The sequence below is a fragment of the Xenopus laevis genome, chromosome 6S, assembly GCF_017654675.1.
Source record: "Xenopus laevis strain J_2021 chromosome 6S, Xenopus_laevis_v10.1, whole genome shotgun sequence".
Lineage (NCBI taxonomy): Eukaryota > Metazoa > Chordata > Amphibia > Anura > Pipidae > Xenopus > Xenopus laevis.
The window spans coordinates 70,597,064-70,605,966 of NC_054382.1; positions in this window are offsets into that span (position 1 = coordinate 70,597,064).

The window sequence follows — 8,903 nt, forward strand, 5'->3', positions numbered from 1 at the left end:
GCCCTGTCCCTCTGCCTCCCCAATATTTACTTCATCCCATGTGTCCCAATAAGCTAGATATTACATCTGTCCCCTGGTCTCTCTATGTTTCCCATCTGCCTCCATGTAGCTGTTGCATAGCAGTTAGACATCTAGTTTTACAAACGTAACATCATACTGTAGGTTTGAGACCTGATAGTGCATTTTTTGTTTAAACTCTTTTTTTTTTTAATTTACAGCACTGAGCTAAACCATTGTGCCTTACACATTGCCAGTGTCTGCTGACACTCGAGGGGGAAGGGGAAAGACATGGGCCTGCACAATGTTTGTCTCTATCCACTCAATAGACACTGGCAATGTGTAAAGCACAATGTTTCACTATTCATAAAAGATAATAGTATGTTACAGTTATACTGTTAATCCACTCAATAGATGCTGGCATTACAGGGGCGGGTTAATGAATAGGCTAACATAGGCTATAGCCTATCTGATCTGATCCTATCTGATCCCCATTGTAAGCAGCAGTCATGTCCTGCTTTATGGCAGCTGAGTTTCTAGCTATCTGTATGACAGAGCATTCAGGCCCAGTGGCTGCACAGATCATATCTGATTCCCATTGTAAGCAGCAATCCTGCCCTGCTTTATGGCAGCTGAGTTTCTAGCTATCTGTATAACAGAGCATTCTGTCCCAGTGGCTGCACAGATCCTGTCTGATCCCCATTGTAAGCAGCAGTCCTGTCCTGCTTTATGGCACATTTTAGTGGTGCCAATGATGTGTGAATGCTCGACTTATCCTTGTATTTTCAAATGCTAATTAGCTTTGGTTCTATTCCATTGTGAAACCATTGTGCCTTACACATTGCCAGTGTCTGCTGACACTCGAGGGGGAAGGGGAAAGACATGGACCTGCACAATGTTTGTCTCTATCCACTCAATAGACACTGGCAATGTGTAAAGCACAATGTTTCACTATTCATAAAAGATCATAGTATGTTACAGTTATACTGTTAATCCACTCAATAGATGCTGGCATTACAGGGGCGGGTTAATGAATAGGCTAACATAGGCTATAGCCTATCTGATCCTATCTGATCCCCATTGTAAGCATGTCATCTCCTGCTTTATGGCAGCTGAGTTTCTAGCTATCTATGCTCTGTTATATATGCGGGGCATGGCAGGCTTTGCACATCTGTTCACAAATGTTTATCTAATATTCCTCTGTATAATTATGTCCAAGGAACTGATTAAAAAACTAACTAGGGGTCGGGGGGACCCTGCCGAAAATGTAGCCAAGGGGCCTCATGTAGTGTTAATCCGCCACTGGCTGGCAATGTGCAAGAACTATGGAATCCCTAGTCGTGTGAATAAACTGGAAACAAAATATATTCCCAAAATGAAAATTGTTTATTTTTTTGCACACTAGTACAGAGTGATATTCACCAAAACACTATAAAAGAAGATTTTTTAAAAATGACACTGTTAAATAATTAGCCTACAGTATGAGTGTTTGTAACAAAAAACGCATCAGGCTGTGGACACAATAAAACTTTTACTCTGAACCAGTGCCTGTTGGAAGTCTGCCTTCACTTAGTGCCTGCTCTATCTTTGTTTGTCAGCTTGTCCGCCCACCCCCACATGCTGAGGGCTCAGGGCAGTGCATCTGGGCAATTTCCTTTGTGTGCTGAGTAAACGCTTCACTACTGAAAGACCCCAAATCACAGAAATGTTTTCACTGTTAAATAAAATAACAAAGTAAGCAAAACACATTATTGCCTGTCTACTGCATATTTAGATAGCCTATACATATGTTGTCCATGCAACCGTTCTTTTTATCCTGAGCAGTGAGTTAACGGAGTCTTTAATTTTTTTTATTTCCTCTGTCCTGTACTGTCTGTGTAGTTTGAATAAACATTTAACTAAAGAACCTCCATTTTGGCTCATCTATTTAGTCTTAGAGGCCCAAAGGGCTTGTACAGCAGTATTACTTTCATGTACTGGAACTACTGTATATACATCCATTTTGCAAACCATTTGCCTTGTTTTAAATAGCTTTTGTTTAGCAGAGATCAAGCTCCGTCTGCCCTTGTTCAGATGATCTTGGTAGCCGAATAGAACCACAGCTAATTAGCATTTTAAAGCACAAGGATTAGTTGAGCATTCACACATCATTGGCACCACTTAAATGTAACAAAGGGTTTGGACTGACACACTTATTTGTGGATTCTGCAAAGAAAACAGTGAAGGGTGAAGAGAATTACTAGTACCAACGACTTCTCACAACTATAAAAAAGACAATAGTGATCATTAAGTAAGACACTTTTACCAGCTATCACTATTGTGTATTTTGTATCCATGGCAAGTAATTGCTGCTAGTAGCTTTTTATCTGGGTAGCTAAGCCAAGTTTGAAATGTACATACATTTACTTTAATGTAGCTCAGTGACATGTAATTAAAATGTACTTTTTTAAGTTTGTAAAACTTAAGTTGGCCATAGATGTACAGATTTTTAACAGATCCAATCCTCATCGTGAGACCAAGATCTTCTGAGAACCATCGTACAAACGTTCGAATTGTCCATCAACTAAAACGACCAATTTGCCAGGAAAACAAAGGGGAGCCGCCTGCTTGGCCCTGCAAACACAGATAGATTGTACTGGGACCGACAAAGATTTTTTAACCTGGCCGATCAATTTCCTGACAGATGTCGGACGAAAAATCGTAAGATGTTCCATCGTTCGAATCCCACTAACCTCACGATAATTTGACGGATCGGTCGGGCTGCGCTGAAATCGGTCGTTCGCCAACGAAGAATCGTCGCGTCTATGGGGGCCTTAACTGTCTAACTGCTATGCAACAGCTACAGCTTTATGTGTAGTGAGAAAGATACATGGAGGCAGATGGAAAAATAGAGAGACCGGGGGACAAATGTAATTTTGGGCTGAGACGGACACAGGGGATAAAGTAAAAATTGGGCTGATTGAGGTTTAAAGGGAATAAAGTAAAAATCAGGTTGAAAGGGGATTCAAACCTATGACCTTCCATTATCAAAACCAATTCCCTAACCCAGGGGTCCCCAACCTTTTTTACCCGTGAGCCACATTCAAATGTAAAAAGAGTTGGGGAGCAACACAAGCAACACAAGTCCCTTGGGGTGCCAAATAAGGGCTACTATTGGCTATTTGGTAGCCTCTATGTGAACTGGCAGCCTACAGGAGACTCTATTTGGCACTATACTTAGTTTTTATGCAAATAAAACTTGCTTCCAATCCTGGAATTTAAAAATAAGCCCCTACTTTGAGGCCACTGGGAGCAACATCCAAGTGGTTGGAGAGCAACATGTTGCTCACAAGCTACTGGTTGGGGATCACTGCCCTAACCACTACTCTACAATAGGGCTACAGCTTTCTTTGCAGAAGATACACGTAGAAAAATGATCAAAGTAGAGAGACCGGGGGACAGATGTAATTTTGGGCTGAGACGGATACATGGGATAAATTAAAAATTGGTGAGGCAGAGGGACAGAGCGGAAAATAAAAATCGGGCTGAGACAGGGACACAGGGATAAAGAAAAAAAATCGGGCTGAGAGAGAGATACAAGGAAAAAGTAAATATTGGGGTGGCAGAGGGACAAAGGGGATAAAGTAAAAATTGGGCTGAGAGAGGTTTAAAGGGAATAAAGTAAAAATTGGGCTGAGAGAGGTTTAAAGGGAATAAAGTAAAAATCGGGTTGAGAGGGGATTCAAACCTATGACCTTCCATTATCAAAACCAATTCCCTAACCACTACTCTACAATAGGGCTACAGCTTTCTTTGCAGAAGATACACGTAGAAAAATGATCACAGTAGAGAGACCGGGGGACAGATGTACACATGGGATAATGTAAAAATTGGGGAGGCAGAGGGAAAGAGCAGAAAATAAAAATTGAGCTGAGACAGTGACACAGGGTTAAAATAAAAATCGGGCTGAGACAAGGACACAGGGATAAAGTAAAAATCGAGCTGACACAGGGACACAGGGATAAAGTAAAAATCGAGCTGACACAGGGACAAAGTAAAAATCGGGCTGAGACAGGGACACAGGGAAAAAGTAAATATTGGGGAGGCAGAGGGACAAAGGGTATAAAGTAAAAAATTGGGCTGAGAGGTTTAAAGGGAATAAAGTAAAAATCAGGTTGAGAGGGGATTCAAACCTATGACCTTCCATTATCCAAACCAATCCTCTAACCACTACACTACTATTAGGCTATAGCTTTTGGTGCAGAAGATACACGGAGGAAAATAGAGAGACCGGGGAACAAATGTAAGTTCGGGCTGAGACGGACACATGGGATAATGCAAAAATTGGGGAGGCAGAGGGACAGAGCGCAAAATAAAAATTGGCTGAGAGAGGGACAAAGGAGATAAAGTGAAAATTAGGCAGAGGGGGGATTCAAAACTATGACTTTAAATTACCAAAAGCAGCACCCTAACCACACTTTACTACAATATGGCTATAGCTCTGTTTGTAGTGTGAAAGATACCCTGAGGCAGATGAAAAAAATAGAGATATGGGACAGATATAATATTGGTCTGAGATGGACACAGGAGATTAAGTAAAAATCGGGGAGAAAGTAAAAATGGATCTGAGAGGGAGACGTGTATTAAAGATGTACACTGTAAATGAAGTGCCGATCAGGCGCCACCTGGTGGCCGTTTGTGTAATTGCGCCTATTTTAATTTATGCTCCTCTCTTTGGAGAACGTCGGGGCATCGTGTTTCCCTGCATGTGACGCGACTAGCGCATTTATCTTGATCCGTTACAGCGCGCCAGATGTACAATTCTTTCTGGCTCCATCTGTATAGTTAGTATTTTAAACCTCTTTAGTTCACTAATAATAATATTCACAGAGGACAAACGGCAATTTTTGGGTACATCAGGACAAAATTTTTATATAAAATCCAAAAACCATTACTTAAATTAAGGGAACTGCACCCATTGAAATGCATTATAAATTTGTGGGACAACAAATATAAAATGTAAAATGCAGGAAAGCTTAAAATCAGGGTACTTAAAATCAAGGTTTCACTGTTTTGCTTTCAGGCAACATTTCAAAAAATATATTTTTACAGCTTTATTTAAAGCATTTCAGTTCTGGATGAGCTCTCTGTCAAGAGAGGCATATATATTGTCTGAACTAGTTATTACCTTTGAAATGGTACTGTATCTTGGCATTTCCATGATCCATTGCTAACTTTAGCATTCTGAAATTCCTCTTTTCTGAAAAAGTCCATGCATACAGATATATAGATTTTGATAATTTTTTTGTATTTATAGGTGGTACTCAGAATAATGCTTGGAAAAAGTGATCCGTCATTCATTTACTCCATGTAGTGGAGTTCAGATGCATTCTACACAATTAGCATTTTAACTAAAACAATTTGTTAAAAAATAGTGGTTATAGACTGCTGGGTTACACTATCTGAGAGTTTCATAAAATATTTTGATTCATAAGAGTATCAACAAACATTTCACATTTTTGTACACATCTGGTATCTCATTATACTTGCATCACAATAATAGTTTTAAGAGAGAAAGAGAAATAGATGTGTAGCAGACAGGGAAGCCTTAGAACGATCCAAGATCAGCCATATGCAAGTTAAAGCAGGAAATATAACATTGCAAAACAGAAACAGCTTTGCTATTGGTTAATTTTGTTTTAAAGATAATGAAGCTGTTTCCATTGAAAATCGTAATATGCCAACGTGGTATTACTGTAGGTTTCTCATGTTGGCCATATGGGCATATTAGCAATCTATAAGTGCTAGTCCTTTACCATAGGAACTATTCTTTTTTTATTATTTACAACATCCCAAATACCTACAGATGTTCCTTATGCATTCCAAAATTATATTAAAAATACATTTTGAATGTATATTTATGCAATACACTATTTTTATAAATGAAATTATATGTTATACACTATATGCTATATCAGTTAGGAGAAGTATTGTTTGGGCATTTATAATTTATGATTTTCAAAGCAGTCAAAAAGAAACTAAATTGTGCAAACCTGTAGACCTTAGAATATATTATTTTGTCATTTTAATCTTAAAAACCCCAAAGTAACAGATTATCTGTGTAGGCCTGCAAAAAAGTATAATGCTTTGCAACCCCAAAAAAATAACTTTAGAATTTGTAAACTTTGCTCATTTGTGTTTTAAAATATAATAATAAATATAAAGAATATGATCAGTGCTATGGGCAAGCCAATACATTCAGAATTCTCTATTTAAAGAGAAATAATGTAAATACAGGGAGAGTCTAGTAGATGAAAGGAGATACATAGAGAGGCGGTTATTTCCTTGGTGTAAAACTGCACCTACAGTATGTAGTTACCAACTGTAACCAATAAGGATTTATATTTTGACAGTGAACTACAACTTTACAGGGGCTCTCCCCAAATTTTCCATACAGCTGGGCTAATAGAAACTTCACATTATTAGGGATATTAATTTCCAAAGACTATGAGGTTTGGGTCTCAGTTAATTCTTTCCTACTTAATTGAAAAAGGATTTACAGAGTTCAACTAAACAATCCCTATATTTGCTTGGTAGAATCAATTTCGTTAAGATGAATGTGATCCCTCGATTACTCTCTCTGTTTCAATGGATCCTGTTGTCTGTACAATCAGTCATTATTAAGTTTGTTTGGAATTACCCCCCCCCCTCCCCAAATAAAATAATATACAGGAGTAAACTTTAAGGCGGATTAGCCCTTCCAGATTGTTTCAGTTACCATAAAACCTTGATTCTTAAGAGAATTATTGATTGATCCCACCACTTGAACAATAAAGCATGGATTGAGATAGAACAAAAGTCCACAGGTACTAACAACAATTTTCCATCTAATGGAGAATGGCTTACTTACAGGACTGGATAGTCTACAACTGGCTAGACCAAATAACACATTTTATTTTAAAACACATTTTATGACTTTCAGTATCACCAAGTTTTCTACATAGACTAAGGAGGTGATAACCACCTAGGCATAGATCACACACTGTTTGAAGCTTTATGCCTCATTTTATATAAGCCTCTTGGGGAAAAAGAAAGCAGCTGCCCTCCATTAACTCCTGGGAGAGGGATTTAGAGCTAGACCTCCCAGAGGAGACTCACAAGAGGGGGATATGCAATTTAAAGTTTGGGTCACATACCCAACTTGGGCAATATTGGAAAGTGGCTCTATGACTTTGTACACAGTGTAAGGCACAGGCTATGGAAGTAGTAAATGGGTTATAAAGTATTCCAAGGAAAGTATATGCAAAGTGAAGCTTTCTGAAATCAGAAGGTATTTACTTGTCTCATGCCATACATATAGCACTGCCTAGATACCAAAAAAGAGAGTTTTAATTCTCACATAAGGCATCATAGGCGGAGACATTCAAATCACACCTTTATGTCCCTTTGGCCAACTATGCATCCAGAACCGCTGGTTTATATAACAGATACAGCCTAATGGTTCAGAGCCATGTATCCAAACTTGCAGACAGCCTGTTTTGATCTTGTTAGATCTCATCAGTGCAAGATATTGGAACATGACTTCTGAGGGGGTAGGACGTGGAGAGTAGCAAAATGGAAAACTGAACTTGGTTAGGTTGAGAAGGACTAAAAGGTGACTTAACATGTCATAGGGTAGGAGTACATCTGTAAAGGATGCCTGTTTGTTGTTTTAATTATTCTAATAAAGCTGGACAGTCATTTTTATCCCATGTGTGTGGAATGGCTTTCTCACCCACTAAATCCCCTGCAAAGGACTTAAAAGGAGCCAAAAAGCCCTTCACAAGCAATTACATGCAAAGTGAAGCCTCCTGAAATCAGAAGGTATTTGCTTGTCTCATGCCATACACACAGCACTGCCTAGATAACAAAAAAGAGATGCCTCCCATAAGGCATCATGGGCAGAGACATGCAAATCACTCCTTTATGTCCTTTTGGCCAACTATGCATCCAGAACCGCTGGTTTATAGCACAGGAAAGTATAATAAGCCTCATGGCTCATGATGGGGAAAGTCTGGCGCATCAGTCTGGGCATTGATTGAGAGAGAGAGAGAGAGAGAGAGAGAGAGAGAGAGAGAGAGAGAGAGAGAGAGAGAGAGAGAGAGAGAGAGAGAGAGAGAGAGAGATCTCTGAAGAGCTGCAGCAGGGCAAAAAGCATCTGGGAGCTCTAAGGTACTGTGCTTTATCTTGTGTAGGTTAGAGCAGATGTAGATGTAGACCCCACAGGAGTCAGGGTTCTGTTATCCTGAGGCCCCTGCAGAAGTGTTTGTGTTTATTACATTGTTTTCTTTTTGCAAGCTGCTTTGCAGATAAGAAACTGTGCAGAAAAAAACTACCTCAAATATGCAACTTGGTGTCCCTTACTCCTGTCTGCCTTATTTCTACCAACACCATTTTGAGCAGGAACTCAAGAGGAGATTTCTTAGTCCATTTTGAAGAAACACCAGCCTAAATCTTTATTCCAAATAAAGGGAAAGAAGCCTACTTTCCTCACCTAAGGAATGTCTGACCAAGGTAAACCAAGGTTTATCAAACTACTCAAACATACATATATATATACACAGTGTATATTTATATATATAAAGCAACAAAAAAGAAACACACTCATCAAGCTCAGTTAGAGGAACTGATTTTAATAAACAAACAAAAGAAATACCAACCTTTTGATCACATCATTGTGATCGTGAGGAAGTGCCATGATGATGTGATCAAAAGGATGGAATTTTTATTAAAATCAGTGCGGTACTTTTTTGTTGCTTTGTACATGTTTTACCTGCACCCAGGCATGCTGTGTTTTTGTTTGGTGAATGCTCTCCCAAGTTTCATGAATTATGTAAATATTAAAAAACCAAGGTGATCAGGGCTACACATGTGTTTTGGGTTGTCTG